The sequence below is a fragment of the Schistocerca cancellata genome, chromosome 5 (genome assembly GCF_023864275.1).
Source record: "Schistocerca cancellata isolate TAMUIC-IGC-003103 chromosome 5, iqSchCanc2.1, whole genome shotgun sequence".
Taxonomy (NCBI): Eukaryota; Metazoa; Arthropoda; class Insecta; order Orthoptera; family Acrididae; genus Schistocerca; species Schistocerca cancellata.
In genome coordinates, this window is record NC_064630.1 from 763,526,774 (window position 1) to 763,543,344 (window position 16,571).

At 42.8% G+C, this 16,571-nt stretch overlaps 1 protein-coding gene across 6 annotated transcripts in view; it reads right to left on the minus strand.

The window, feature by feature from the left end:
- LOC126187883 (adipokinetic hormone/corazonin-related peptide receptor variant I) overlaps positions 1-14,654 on the minus strand; it is a 1,289,392-nt gene extending 1,274,738 nt beyond the window's left edge. For all 6 annotated transcript variants that reach the window (XR_007537802.1, XM_049929223.1, XM_049929225.1 and 3 more), the window contains exon 1: positions 14,513-14,654. The gene's annotated coding sequence lies outside the window, so the exon portion shown is untranslated. The remainder of the gene's footprint in view (positions 1-14,512) is intronic.
- Between the last annotated feature and the right edge of the window lie 1,917 nt (positions 14,655-16,571).

The following is a 16,571-nucleotide window of genomic DNA, read 5'->3' on the forward strand; positions in this document are numbered from 1 at the left end:
GTAAAAATACATAAACTATCAGAACCGTTATGCTTCGCTGTATGGTGCTACCGCTAAAAATGAGAAATGTGAAGATTATGAAACATCATCTGCGAAACCGACAGCCATACTTCGATGGAATGGCCCGAAAAAGCTAAAAGTCTATAAGAAACGAGATGAAATAATGCAGGAAATCGACCATTTAGGATTTACGCGCGGATGTATTTATCTTACCAAAAATTAGCAAAATTTCAGAGCATTAAATCAAAAAAGAGCAGCTGACTGCGCTGGAAATTGTATAATGTGGTAGCAAAGAAGGGGATATGAAGCAATAAATAAATTGTATAGCAGATTGCGTACGGCGTTTTCTGTAATTACATCGGTAATGTGCACGTTACTGTTAATTAAAATGAGTGATTTTACTAAATGTTTTTGTTTTTCAGTGAGATGAACTACTCAGAATGACGATGAAAGTAAGCAAAAAAGCAATTACAAAACGGATCTCCAAAACGGGAAACATTATGCAGTGTTCTGGGAGCTGCACAGATAACAGGAAATAGGGAAACAGTTGTGGGCAGATCGAAATCGTGAAGCCTATGATAGTGTGCACATAGCGCAACTAAGTGAGTCACAATTTGTTAGCTAGTGCAGCTGCCAGGGAAATAAGAGCTGGAAAATCGTTATAATGTGGTTGCAAACATTAAATAATCAGGCGTACAAAATTAATGCTCGGTCAGGCTTTTCCAAAATCTCTTCTGTTTGTTGCGCCAGCCAGATACGGACATTTATTTCACAGCGAGAAACTGCGGCATTAACTGCGTTTCAATGGAAGGCCGTTTGCTGCACGCAACAGAGCAAGTAGGATTGTAATAAGGCTCAACCAGTGATGCAGACTTAAAATACGAGAATGAGAAACAGTTTACATAAAGCAGTTGCGCAACAGTTCAAACTAAACATAACAGCTACTGTTGTCCGATTTAAGTTTCTTGGTTGTTGACACTTCACGTGTTGGAGCAGGTTTCCCCCACTCACAGCGCCCAACGTCGCGCACGAATGGTTCGCCGCTGCCAAATTGCTCAACAATTTGTCAGTTCAGTTTCAGCTCCTTGTTCGGCTTTCTCGCTTGATGTGTTTAGATCCTGAATCCTGGGTCTGGCTCTTATTTCGTATTTCAGCATACATGATAACCACATCAAAAACAAACCCCCCTCCCACACACACACACACACACACAACGCTGCTAGCGAAACACACACGTTTCACACGCACCACTAACCGAAAAATATTGGATCCTTCCCCTAAACCGCGATTCAGCGTCGTTTATACGGTTATTGTAATCAAAGCTTCGCATGAGATTGCGTGAAGCCCAATTTTTTGTAGGCTGCGGTCATAGTTGCAACTGGGTCACAGGACTCATAAATATAGCAACATAATGCAGTGTAGTGGCGTAGCAGTGTTTAGCGTATGCATCGGCTGTGTGCAAGGTCGTAGGTGCGAACCTTGACCAATGTAGCAAATTCTTTTTTAATGTAACTGACTGGATTTTAAAAAAGCTAAGTAGTCGCAAACAATCAGATACTAGTTGCTTCTTGGTGTATTTATTCCGAATGACACGTTTCGGGCTCTGTCCATCATCAGATTTCCTGGTGTAGACAATACAATAGTTACACATTTTTTTTCAAAAGACAAAATGTTAACAAGAATGCGCCAAATCGAACTGTCAGAACCAACACATAACATTTCATAGCGAAAGTAACTTTGACAGCTTTCACGAACCAAAGGGTGTGACATGTAATTTAAACTCGGAAAATGGGAACGTTGGTCGTGAGAAGGACTACGAAAAACACTTGCTTCAGTGCGCTCGCACTTGCCAGGTTAACCACGCGGTTCAAGAGGGACGGTGTAGCGGCTGTGCAAATGCCCATATGTTTACTAAAAATTAAAACAATTACCAATAACAACTAAAAGTATATATTGTGTGCCTGCACATAGACATATTAAAACACACATCGCAATAATGCAAACCACAAGAAAGTATATAACAAAACTGTAGAAAGAATATTTGTCTTGAAAAGACTTAACTTATCAAAGATTATAACAGGTTTTGTTTAGATCAGCAATTCACTTCTTGACTGTTCATCAAACATAAAATCTTAATACATTTGTCGCCTCTTGTGGTTTATTATCGCGGATATCCATATGCCTAAACGTTTATTGCCCTTTAAAATAGTAAAAAACAACAACATAAGTACTTATAGTGTGTCTGCACGTAAAGAATAGTAAAGGGAAAGATGGTTGTCTGCCTGCACTCAAGCACAATAAAAAAAGCTTCACTGTAGTATATAGGCGCAAGATTATACCTTTCAACATACTAAAATATTTACTTATCTTAAAAGAACAACATATCAAAATTACAGAAAAATTTGTCTTGATTCACTGATGAGAGTAGTACATACGGAAGGGACGGTACATTTCAAAGTTCAAAACTTTTCTTTTTTGTATTGTAAAGATAACATGTCATAATTACAAAATATGTTTTTATTTGCTATTGCACTTCCTGACTACACGACAAACGTGGAGACCGAAGACATTGTCCTCTTGACCCATTAATGAACTTAACTAACGTGGTATTTACCGGCAGTTTCAGGCCTACACACGTATAATTCCTTTTTATTTCAAAGTCTAATCAGAATACTTATTTTTATTCAGGTAAATGGTTTAAATGTAATTTTTTTATTTCTAGTACTTCGTAGCATTATAATCATCGTATTGCCTTTTTTATTTTGTCTTATTTTTCTTCGTATCAGTGTCTATTTCGTTTGGAATCTTCCCGCGTCGCCTACAATCTGTAACCAAGTGCCAACCAGGACCACTCATCGGTTGCGTAAGATAATCTCATTTCTCAATGGTATTTTTTCTCCGTACGCCGTATGCCCTGTATTTTTTAACCAAATTTAATGATTGCGACATTTTCAGGATTTCGTTCACCACTAATGACTGAAAATACACAATTAGTTTGAAGTAGTTGTTCTGTTAAAAAGACTTTCTTTTGAAGACATTTTAATAAGGTCAATGTAGAAGGTGTCATCAGCTGACAATCTGTGTAGCACGCACAACAGCTGCTGCAGTAGTTTAGATTCCATACGCGCGATTTCGGTGATACAAGACGATGTAAGGAATGTAGAAAGCGCCATCTATTGACAACCTAATTTTACTATTATGCACAACAGCGTTTGGAGTTTTTTTATTACCACCAGGTAATCAATGCCACAGAAATAAATGAACCAAAAGTATTGCGTTTCTATCCAAAGGCGATTCTTTGTCCAAACAGTGATGATTCTACAATAATTATTGAATACAAATGTTGATGGCGTTGGGACAGCAACCAGCCTCAAATTTATTTTCAGTTCCTTTATTCAAGAGGTATCGTTACCGCTTTCGAATCATTACGATTCATCTTGAGACGGTTTTCATGCTTCATTAGAACATGTGGTGCTTTTTTTTACAGATTGATTGTCCTAAAATATAAATAATACATAATTATAAGGACACCACACAGATGATTGCGTTACAGATTTGCATTGGATGTGACTTACGTGAAATGTCGGTTTGGAGTGTTTGTTTTCAATGAAAGCACGAAAACCGACTGAAGATGAATCATAATGATTCGAAACCGGTAACGGTACCTTTTGAATAAAGGAACTGAAAATAAATTTGTGGCTGGTTGATGTCTCAACACCAATATTTGTCTTCAAATAACAGCCACGGTCTCCAACCATGTCTTCATATGACAAAATTGAATTAATGAATGTATCATTTCTCATGGAGTATCTGGATAGGCAATGGTTTACTTCAGTTCTGATTCTGTCCAGCTTGGAGAAATAACGCTCAGTTGTATGCGGTAATATTATAGAACTCTTTAAAGCCTTTCGGTTTACCACTTCATCAATTGGTCTAGAATAAAAATGCTATTATTAGGTTAATTTCAAATTTTAACGCTAATCTGGCATTAATTATTGTTGGAAGACTGGTAGTAAGGCACGTACATAATCACTTCTAAAACCATTGACTCCTATAAAACTCCGCTCATACCTAGCGTTAACTTCATATCTTCCGATGTAACTATGCTGAGGTGGCGCAGTGGTTAGCACACTGGACTGGCCTTCGGGAGGGCAATGGTTCAAACCCGAGTCCAGCCATCCTGATTTAGGTTTTCCGCGATTTCCCTAAATCGCTTCAGGCCGGGACGGTTCCTTTGAAAGGGCACGGCCAACTACCTACCCGTGCTTCTCTTTTCTAATGGGACCGATGGCCTGTTATTGGTCCTCTCCCCCAAATCAACCATCCATGCATTTCTAAATTATAAGACAGCGATTCACCATGAAAGTAGCGTTCACTATGATCATTAATAAAGCACGTGGTCAGATACGTCAAAGATCAGGACTATATCAGAACCTATTTTTCGCATGGACAGTTATATGTTGCTTTTTCATGGGTTCGCACATTCAGTAATATTTATGCTTGTGCTACACATATACAGCCAAAATGTAAACGATGATAACAGTACAACTGGTAACATTCGTTTCAAAGAAGTTTAAAAAATATTATTAATCTTACGAAGACAATATCTGATTTTTATATGTTTTTACAATTAACTTTATTGTACGTAGGATTAGTTTTTGCAGTTAGAACAATATTCTAAGTATAATGTATTTCAATAATAAATACTTGTATTTACTTATTTGTCCAGCACTATATTACCTTTCGGTGACTGAATAGAATGTGACAGGATAGAATGTGAATTATTTGCTCGAGTCAGCTAGTTTCTGGTAACCTGTGACAGCGAATAATTAAGAGTTTCCTTTTAGTGCTGCAACTGGTATTTTTCTGTCTTGAGTTTGCCCGTGGAGATTAGCTTTAATCGCTGTGAACAAAGCATAGCGATTTTACAAGGATGAGTAAAATGAAAACCTTACATTTGTAATAACAAATCGAAATTTCGCGCCGTTATCCTGTACGTTGGTGAGCGTGCTACAAACAGCGTGCAGAATGGCCTGTAGGTGGCAGCCTAGTGCAGATGCACACATACCGTCGCAGTATCAGTATAAAGATGGCCGCCCCACTCGCGACTTACGCCAGAGAAGAACAGCGTTCTGTTATTCGGTTTTTGTGTAGTCAAGGTGTGAAACCTATTGAAATTCATCGACTAATGAAAGTTCAGTACGGTGGTGCATGTTTGTGACAGCAACAATTCTACGAATGGAGCAGGAAGTTCGCAAATGGTGTGGTTTCAGTGGAAGATGCTCTTCGTCCAGGTCAGGCACAACGAGTTGTAACTCCACAGAACATTGCAGCAGTTGAAGCCATAGTGAAGAAGAACTGTCGAGTGACACTGAATGACATTGAAGCATGTTTACAGATTAGCCATGGGTCAGCACACCACATTGTGCATGATGTGCTCCAGTTTCACAAAGTGTCTGGAAGGTGGGTGCCACGGCAGCTGACTCCTGAAATGAGAGAACGACGTGTTGATGCTTGTGAAGAACTTCTTCGGCGCCGTTATTACTGCCAGAGGTGTTTGTTCTGGGTACTGATTTCTCAGGACCTATGCACCCAAACTGCGTGAAAATGTAATCACATGTCAGTTCGAGTATAATAATGTTTGTCCAATGAATACCCGTTTATCATCTGCATTTCTTCTTGGTGCAGCAATTTTAATGGCCAGTAGTGTATTTTACTACTTGTTTTCTGGAAGGACACGCTCGCGTCTGTCATTTACACGATGATTAGTTTCAGTTACAGGGCCATCCCCAACGTCTTTAATCATTACGAAGCGACTCGTTACAGCAGGACATGCTTTTGAATGACCAATAACATGAGTACGTTGGTGAAAGATTGAAATTACTCAGCATGTGAATGAGGTGTGCTAATATAACTAGTAAACACCGTGTACCAACATGTTCTCTCTCTCTCTCTGTGTTAATTAATGCAAAGAACGCCGCCGACAGCTGCAGCAGGGACGTGTATCGCAGCTTGTGTACGGCGACACATATGGTCTTACCTCGCGACTAGTGTGCTTCAGAAACTTTCAAATATTTCACCTTGGCTGGTATAATTCAGACAATTAACCTTGCTGAAAACACGACTAATGCTGTATTCGAACACTACAGGTTCGTTTCTCCCACCTATCTGCATTAACTTACACTTTCCTACATTCAGAGCAATCTAGCATTCATAACACCAACTGGAAATTCTAAGCCATCCTGTATTCTCCTGCAGCCACTCAACTACGAACGGTCAGGTCGTAGAGAACATGGGTGGCCTCACCACACATTCCTGGGGCACTCCTTAAGGTAAAATTGTCTCTGATAAACGCTCGCCATTGCGAGCAGCGTATGGGAAGTCGATTGGTTGGTCCACTTTATCCCTTGATTTTTTTTCCAACTTGTATTATAACAGTTCCCACTGATCTTTTTATGTGGAAACATTGGCTCATTGTTTCAGCACCTTTGCAACCGAGCAATTAGATTCCCACTGTTTGTCTATTCATAATATAATATTCAGTACAGTAAAACCGCCTGGGCCAACCTACTACACGCATGAGGCAAGTTGCCCTAGCAGTGGGGGCAAGTTGGTCTATACTATCAAACAATTTATTTGCGACACTAGTTATTATCTGAAAGTATATAGTCTTGAATATACACAGTATATTGTAATATAAATTATTACAAGTATATGAAAAAAGTCATAAATTAGGTTATCATTTTATGTCAATTATGCAAAAAATTTTAGCGGTCTTCCTCTGAATGCCCGATATGATTTCCTGAGTACAAACATTTACAAAAGTTGTTTCACGTTATTTTTAACACAACAGATGTGCCCACCGCCAACTTGTGCATTGAATCCGTTCATCACCTGGATTGCTGTGAGAAATCTAAGACACAGGGTTTCCTCAAGCTCAACTCCACCTTGAATAATCGTGTTAGAAATACCGACTTCCTGTCTGTGATTTGAGGGGTTTTATCATGTGAATTAGCCTGACGAAGCTACCTTTTCTTTTTTTTTTACGCTCACCAGTATTTCTTTTTTCCGCCGTTATGCTGCTCGGAATCCCATAGTTGCTTCAGAAACATTGCGTGGTTCGGTTATCTTTTTAAAGTTTCGAACCATCCTAAAAAAAACAAACAGTAGAACGACGGCAAGTAAAAACGCACCTACATTCAGGGGTTTAGCGTCCCGTGAAGAACGGGGTCATTAGAGGGCTACGTGCGAAGATATACGTAGATCTGATACTTGCCGGCCGCGGTGGCCGAGCGGTTCTAGGCCCTTCAGTCCGGAACCGCGCGACTGCTACGGTCGCAGGTTGATTCTTAAAATACATGTACTTAAATGTCCCACTGGTAATAATTTCAAATTTATATTACAATAATTGAACTTGAATAACTGAATACAAGTTGTGGGTTTTGGAAGAAAAAAGGAGAAAGCAACAAGCATCACATAGACGTTACGTCTTTAAAAACAATGCAGAATACAACTTCCTTGTGCAAAAGTTGCCTTGTACTTATTACTTAGTAAGCTTCCGTTATTGGAATTGTTTTAGTTCGTTTACGAAAACTTTCGAACATTTATCACCGTGTCCACTATTAAAGAAATCCTTACTCTAACGACTTCAGTCGTTGTGTTTACCCGTTTAGTAAGAGCATTGTTTTGGAACACACGATTAAATGTCATAAGCAAGCAAAAATTACTTTTCAAAAGAACCATAAAATACGTGCCCTTTCTCGGTTGATAATCTAAATGCACTGACGCGTTTGTGGAAAGACTACGGAATTGTTCCCAGCAGCCTTAAAGGACGTTTCGTGTTCTAACGGTGGTTTAACGAAATAAAATCAATCGGCCATCGTGATCCTATGGCCAGTGTACCCCGATCTCCTCTACTGCATTTCGTATCGCCTTACTTTGGATTTCGCATTGGATGTAACGGCTTCGGCAGCGTGCAGTGCTCGTGGAGTTAACGATGATTGTACCGGGTGATCAAAAAGTCAGTATAAATTTGAAAACTTAATAAACCACGGAATAATGTACATAGAGAGGTCAAAATTGACACACATGCTTGGAATGACATGGGGTTTTATTAGGGGAAAAAAGTTCATAAAATGTCGGACAGATGGCGCTGGACAGCAAAACTGCTACCGTGACGGGTGAAAGGTACGCCGGTATGTTACAGAATCGCATCATCCCCAGCCTGGCTGATAAACACCTGCTGGAACGTACGATGTTTATGCAGGATGGCGCTCCACCCCATATTGCTAGACGCGGGAAAGATCTCTTGCGCGCGTCGTTTGGTGATGATCGTGTGCTCAGCCGCCACTTTCGTCATGCTTGGCATCCCAGGTCCCCAGACATCAGTCCGTGCCATTATTGGCTTTGGGGTTACCTGAAGTCGCAAGTGTATCGTGATCGACCGACATGTCTAGGGATGCTGAAAGACAACATCCGACGCCAATGCCTCACCATAACTCCGGACATGCTTTACAGTGCTGTTCACAACATTATTCCTCGACTACAGTTATTGTTGAGGAACGATGGTGGACATATTGAGCATTTCCTGTGAAGAACATCGTCTTTGCTTTGTCTTACTTTCTTATGCTAATTATTGCTATTCTGAGCAGATGAAGTGCCATCTGTCGCACATTTTTGGAACTTTTGTATTTTTTTGGTTCTAATAAAACCCCATGTCATTCCAAGCATGTGTGACAATTTGTACCTCTCTATCTACATTATTCAGTGATTTATTCAGTTTTCAAATTTATACTGACTTTTTAATCACCCGGTACATTGAAGGGAACTAAGACCTTGTGTCGCCGTACTGACGTGTGGCCACACTTTTGGAAGTGTACCAGGGCAGGGCAGTCACCTGCCGTAGCACACTCGTATTGGCAGCCGCCAGCAGTCGCTCCTGATGATTGATCTGCAGAAGAATAAAGTGAGCGTGTGGCGCTCGCCGCCAGCACTGTGGTGTCACAGTACACTGTGCGCCCAAGGTAGCCAATAGTCGTATTGTTCCAACCAATAAGGGCTGGCTAGCTACCTACCTATCTAGTTGCCAACTTGCTTGCTTCTAGTGTTGTCGGAACTACAGTCCGATTAAAATTACTTGGCAGTTTGCGTCTGTCACGTGTCGTTACAGTGTTGCCGCATCGGCTGCCCGCTACCGCTCGGTTATTGGCGACTCACAAACACGGCGGGTCACTTCACAAACGCTGTTAACGTGTAACCGGTAACGGGTAGCAGTGTTGGCAGCGGCCGCCGCGAGCTATGGCTGGAAAGCGAGACGTTCTATCGACAACGGGTTTTAAGAGTTGACTGAATTGTTGCAGAAGACGCGCTTTGTGGCACTGAATTCAAATGCAAGTCCTAAACTGACCACAATCTCGTGATGTGAAATGTATCTTAGAGAACGGCGGTCGACTATCTGCGGCAGAAATACGAGGGTGCGTCAAATGAAAACCTTAAATATTTTTTAAAATATTATTTATTGTGCAGAAGTGGTACAAAGCTGTATCGCTTTTCAACATTATCTCCCCCACGCCCAATGCAAGTCCTCCAGCTCTTACAAAGTGCATAAGTTCCTTTAGAAAAAAATTTTTTTGGGAGTCAGCGCAACCACTCGTGCACCGCATGGCGTACCTCTTCATCAGAACGGAACTTCTTTCCTCCCACTGCGTCTCTGAGTGGTCCAAACATAATGGAAATCACTTGGGGAAAGGTCTGGCGAGTATGGTGGATGAGGAGGACGTTCAAAATGCAGGTCCGTGATTGTTGCAAACTGTTGTACGGGCAGTGTGGGGCCTTGCATTGTCATGTTGCAAAAGGACACCTGCAGACAGCAATCCACGTCGGTTTGATTTGATTGCAGGCCGCAGATGATTTTTTAGGAGATCTGGGTATGGTGCAAAGTCGGAAACGTGATGGTACGCGTTTCTCCTCCTTACATGAGGCATCACAACAACGTTTCACCAGGCAACGCCGGTCAACTGCTGTTTGTGTATTAGAAATCGGTCGGTAACTTTCATGTCTGTACGTTGTACGTGTCGCCACCGGCGCCTATCTTGTGTGAATGCTCTGAAAAGCTAATCATTTTCATATCCCAGCATCTTCTTCGTGTCGGTTAAATTTCGCGTCTCTAGCATGTCATCTTCGCGGTGTAGCAATTTTGATGGCCAGTAATGTATTTTCGGGTTTCTCGCCGCTCCAATACGCAGCGAGTTCTTGACGATTCGGAACGTATGTGCTCTCCAGCCACCTTCTTCGCCGAAAGACACACCGCGAAAACATTCATTTGCGTAACATGCATGTGGGTTTTGGTTCCTAGATGTGATCTGCGTCCCTAATTATGGATTCAAAATAATGAATCGACATTGCGTTGTCATTACATTCGTGAAGATTAGATTTGATCGGTAATAGCACGCCGCTTGCATTTACATTACGTAAAGTAGATGGTAGTTGCCTATATTGTCACGGCACCTAATTTGCACAGCTGCAATAAAATTCGTACCTCTTTTTTATCCGACATTTAGTGAAGCCAGCGTACCTACGTGCTTCTTGGAGCCATATTGTCAGCTATGAGCTCTGTGTATTGAGAAACACGTCATCTGAAGACAGCGTTGATTTTGTTTTAATTATCACCCTAATTTTCGTGGACGTGGCGAAGAGAAATGCTGCTATAAGGTAAGTGGAAACAATGTTCTATTTTAACGAACCGCTGTAAGTTGCCTATATTTTACCGCTACATTTTAAGAAACTCTCTGGAATAGTGAACATTAAAATATGTTTATCATTATCAGTGGAACGTAATGAGTAAAAGTGGTCTGAATTTTTGATGTGTTGTTTGTAGTAAGTTACTTATTACATAATTTCTATTACAGTATGGCAACAGAAAGCTGTTATGGAAAGGGGAGACCAGAGAAACTGCATCAAAATGGGTATCATGGATTAAATGCACAGACCATACAATGTGCCTAAGCTAACAATTAAGACGCATGCTGAAAATAAAAACAAAAATGCAATTGGTGGTATAAAAATACGTGTCCTCAGTGAAGTTTATCCAAACGAAGATGAGCGAATTGGAAGAGCATATTCTTACATTTGAAAATACAAAGCTCGGTTTAAGCACGTCGAAGATTAAAAAAACTCGCCTTGGACTTTACTGAACGAAACGCATTGCACCATAATGTGAATGTAGTTGACGTAACTGCAGGCAAAAAGTGAGATGGAGCGGTCTACCCAAGAAACATACTCGAATCCGAGGGAACTGATGAAACCTGCAAGCAAAACGTGAAGTCCTGGCTGAAAAGTCTGCGATCTGACTACTAGCAGCGCTTACAAAAAAAAGCTAACCAAGCAAAAGAGAAGAAATCTAGAACGAAAAAAACTGCGCCTATGAAACGAAGTATTTTAGAGACTGCGGGAAAGCTCCAGAAAAAAGCCCTTCGCAAAACATGGATGGTACTGCGAGTTATGCGAGGAAGACCGAATGGAAGAAATGATTAGATGTGTGAAACGTAAATTTTTGATTCATACAAAGCGTGCAGAGATGGGGAAAAGTGTGAAAATGTTGTATTGCAAATGCCTAGAAATGAGGAAGTAAGAACAGAAATACAGAAAATGTTTTTAAACTCAGACCAGTACATAGCTGTAAGATCAGATATGTGGTTTGTAAGGATGGTACAATTTATGCACCCATTGGTACCAAATTAGGAAACCAGACTGCTAATTTTTACCACTTCCAGTTGTTTGGTACATTAAGTGTAGCGTGTATATTTTTGTCAAAATTTCCATTCTTCAAGATATATGAAAAACAACATATTGCCATTGAGGATGGAATTATTTGAATAATTTTTAGCGAACTGTTTAGGATACGATAAATGTAGTGCGATTTAGGTTACTCTTCCCTAAGTGCGTTGTGTGGAGATACTTGCAGTGATGTCACCGCTCTGGTTACTAATGAAGCAGACGGAGGAACGTTTATTGGCACGCATCTTTAGAAACGTGAGGGCCGTCCACTTGTATTATTGAGAACAGAATCCACAGCAGAGAGTTATTTGCCAGAAGCACGTACGAAGTACTATAACCCGACTTACGTGTCTTGTCGATAGTGATGTAAGTGAAAGCACTTTCAGGGCCACGAGAGAAACCGGGAATGAACAGAATCGAAGCGTGTGAAAGTTGGTGACGCAGAAAGATGCTGGAAGTGGGCGGATAAAAAATGAGAAGGGTGTCCGCAGAATCGACGATAGGAATATGTGGAAACATTACCTACAAGAAATGAAACAATGATAGAAGATGCGTTAAAACGTCAGGGAATAACTTGTGATGGCACTAAAGCAACAAAATTTCCAATGAAGATTGAGATTGTAAAGTGTAGAACAAGTAATTGGGGACATTGGATGTAAGTGAATCTGTGTGTTGAACAGACGGGAAGGTCGCTGGCTGTATCAAATACGAGAGCAGAGAGCTGGCGTCGCTCCCCCCCCCCCACTCTGCCCACCCACTCAACGTTACTTTCCTCGGCCTTCCCCTCCCACAGACCCCTTTGTCGTCCACATCGTGAGTCACTTCGTCATTTCACCCAGGGCGACGAATTCGCAAAACTGACGTCAGTTAATGCAGTTATAAATGCTCATCTTCAAATTTATTCTTATGAAACTCTACGCGTTTTACATATTTAGTAACGGTTTATTTTGCCAAAATATTGGCTGCATAATATTAGCATACGTTGTCTGATTTTCCTTTAACGGTTTGTTTATCGATCAGGCATCAACCTGTAATAAAATAAAATTAGACTATTTATTAACATAAAAGGAACAGAGAGCAATAAACAGGTAGTACCCTATATTGGGCTGCAGTGGAACAAAATACGTGTCGTATGAAACAATGCGAGATCATCTCCATCGACCGAAGCACATAAGCGATGATGCCGTCTCTCTCTCTCTCTCTCTCTCTCTCTCTCTCTCTCTCTCTCACACACACACACACACACACACCCTTTCGTTTGCTGCCGGATAGTACTATGGTTAACCGAGAGAAGCTTTAGTTGTTTACATATATGCGGTAGCGAAAGTAGGCATTTTGGTTCCAGGTCCCACAAATAAATGGTTTAAAGGAAGTCAGTTCTCTATGATTTCGAAACAAATATTTCATTTCATTATTGAGCACTTGAATTTCTATCCCTTGGGCTTCAAGCGACAATAGTTACGGTAACATATTGTCCTGTCTTATGTACGCTGGTATGGTCTGACAACCCGTAAAAAGAGTTGCACTGTTTCCATTTCAATAGAATTGTGTTGGGCCTCTTGAGTGTTTATTCGGTACGGATTTTGCAATTGATTTTAAAATAGCTTTCCGATGAGCTAGTGACTTTAAACTTCCAATATACTTCAAAACTCCATGAAATTGCAATATTAAGCTTCTTAAGTGTCTGGTGTGTGGGGGAGGGTGTTTTGTATACCACTGCTGTTTCCACCTTTTGGTGTTCTAACTTCAAATATTTCGTGGTAAGAGCGGTGAGCTCGATCCTCTCTAATTTTTACCTTCTGGGTCTTTTCGTGAGAATCGTGGGACGCAGCACTGTCTTTGTTGGAACAAGTGAAGAAAAACTGAAATAATGCTGAAATTTACCACATCTCTGTTGCAATCTCATCGAAATGTTTGAAAAAATTTACATACACGTTTACAATGCGGGAAATAATTCTTTAATAACGTACTTTTTAAATAATCCGTTTTTAAAGCTGACTAGAAAATATAAAATAATTTTTCCTAACTCCATACTGATATTCCCGAAAATCTGTGTTTGTGAATTTTTAATAGCTATGAGAATGTTTTCAGAATTTAAAATTAAAAACGTGGAGGGCATGCGAAGTGAACTATCCATGCATCAGTTACATACTGCATGCGCCCCACTTTACCCGTTCTAAATTCTACAAGTATTTCCATACCTATTAAAAAAATTACAATAATTCTTTCGGAAGTATCTGTATGGCGTTAGGAATCTGTACGGGACTACGGGAAATTTTATACTTTTTGGTACGTTTTAAAAACGTGTTATATTAGTTTTCCATTTCAATTATTACCCACATATTCACTTCACTACTTTGGTAGTCCTGCCCGTAGCTCTTAAGCCTTTGCGAATTTCTTCTAAGGGGTTTGTTCCTTTTGCTCACAGCAGTGTGAAATTTACTTGCTGGAAGCATAACAATTTCTGTTGTGATGTAGCTTCGTAATGTCACAGGCGGTGAAAAAAGTTAATTTAGAAGGAAAAGGAGTTCCTTTAAAGAATTTACGGCGGCTGGGGATCCGTACATAAAAAGCAACTGCTTATAAATAACGCAGCGTACTCCGAGCTGCTTCATTTGTAAGCAGATCACCTATAGATTTTGACGGAGAAAACGTTGTCTGAAGTGTTTCGAACAATAGATCACTCCTCGTGCTCAGGTAGCAACAGTCTCGCGAGACAGACGTAGGCGGTATTTACCGTGATGCTGGCGTGTCGCGCAGCGCAGGCGGCACGCGGCAGCTGCTGGACAGCCGGTAGCGCGGAGGAGAAGCAGAGGACGCGAAGCACCAGCCGGGACTGCGCCAGTGGCCGTCGGCGAGGCTGCGCTAGTGGCCGGCGCCGCGGGTGGACCACGACTGGCGCTCATGCTCCTGCTGGCGCTCCTGCTGGCGCCACCGCGGCCGGGCATGCGCTGCGCCGTGCCCCTGCCGTCGCAGCAGCGTAGGCCGCCCACCGCTCCTCCGTACCGTCGCAGCACCGTAGGCCGCCCACGGCTCCTCGGTACCGTCGCAGCACCGTAGGCCGTCCACTGTCCACCCCGTAATGTGGCAGCACCGTCGTCCGTCGGCGCGCGGGGCGACTTCGCTAACGCTGACGTGGCGCTCTACGAGTTCCGTAACGTCACTTCCAAAGGAGCCATTGCGTCACGTCAAACATGAAAAATTCTGCGATATTTCGGCCACATGTTACGTAAATTAGAATCAACACTCCCTGAGGCGTGGCGCTCGTTACTAGAGTGCCAATCTCTTAGATGTCCATTATCGATCCTTCGATGTTTCTTATCTTTCCTTGCCTTGTTGTTTTCCGCATTCGCGGGGCGAGTGGCAGTTGACGTTTGCTCGGGCTATCTGCTGCGACGCCGCGAGGTACGAGGTGGGAAGGAACCACGTATGTGTGGAGTTGGTTGCACGCGGTCTGCCAGTTCAGGATGGAGGATATGTGTTGGCTGTCTGCCTGTCTGCTCTCCTGATTTTGCTCGCCGTGCCTTGCGACCGCCTAGCTTGGGTTGCTACCTGGTGTATCTTACACGAGCCATACCGGACGTCCAGCAGAAGTTAAGCAGCCTTGTGTTTCTTTTAAAGAAAAGGAGTAAATGTATAAGACCTTTTGTAACCAATTTTGGTGGCCTCTTAAGTGTGGCCTTAGCGTTTACATTCCCTTTGGGGAGAGCTAATTCTTTTAAATTTAAATACACTCCTGGAAATGGAAAAAAGAACACATTGACACTGGTGTGTCAGACCCACCATACTTGCTCCGGACACTGCGAGAGGGCTGTACAAGCAATGATCACACGCACGGCACAGCGGACACACCAGGAACCGCGGTGTTGGCCGTCGAATGGCGCTAGCTGCGCAGCATTTGTGCACCGCCGCCGTCAGTGTCAGCCAGTTTGCCGTGGCATACGGAGCTCCATCGCAGTCTTTAACACTGGTAGCATGCCGCGACAGCGTGGACGTGAACCGTATGTGCAGCTGACGGACTTTGAGCGAGGGCATATAGTGGGCATGCGGGAGGCCGGGTGGACGTACCGCCGAATTGCTCAACACGTGGGGCGTGAGGTCTCCACAGTACATCGATGTTGTCGCCAGTGGTCGGCGGAAGGTGCACGTGCCCGTCGACCTGGGACCGGACCGCAGCGACGCACGGATGCACGCCAAGACCGTAGGATCCTACGCAGTGCCGTAGGGGACCGCACCGCCACTTCCCAGCAAATTAGGGACACTGTTGCTCCTGGGGTATCGGCGAGGACCATTCGCAACCGTCTCCATGAAGCTGGGCTACGGTCCCGCACACCGTTAGGCCGTCTTCCGCTCACGCCCCAACATCGTGCAGCCCGCCTCCAGTGGTGTCGCGACAGGCGTGAATGGAGGGACGAATGGAGACGTGTCGTCTTCAGCGATGAGAGTCGCTTCTGCCTTGGTGGCAATGATGGTCGTATGCGTGTTTGGCGCAGTGCAGGTGAGCGCCACAATCAGGACTCCATACGACCGAGGCACACAGGGCCAACACCCGGCATCATGGTGTGGGGAGCGATCTCCTACACTGGCCGTACACCACTGGTGATCGTCGAGGGGACACTGAATAGTGCACGGTACATCCAAACCGTCATCGAACCCATCGTTCTACCATTCCTAGACCGGCAAGGGAACTTGCTGTTCCAACAGGACAATGCACGTCCGCATGTATCCCGTGCCACCCAACGTGCTCTAGAAAGTGTAAGTCAACTACCCTGGCCAGCAAGATCTCCGGATCTGTT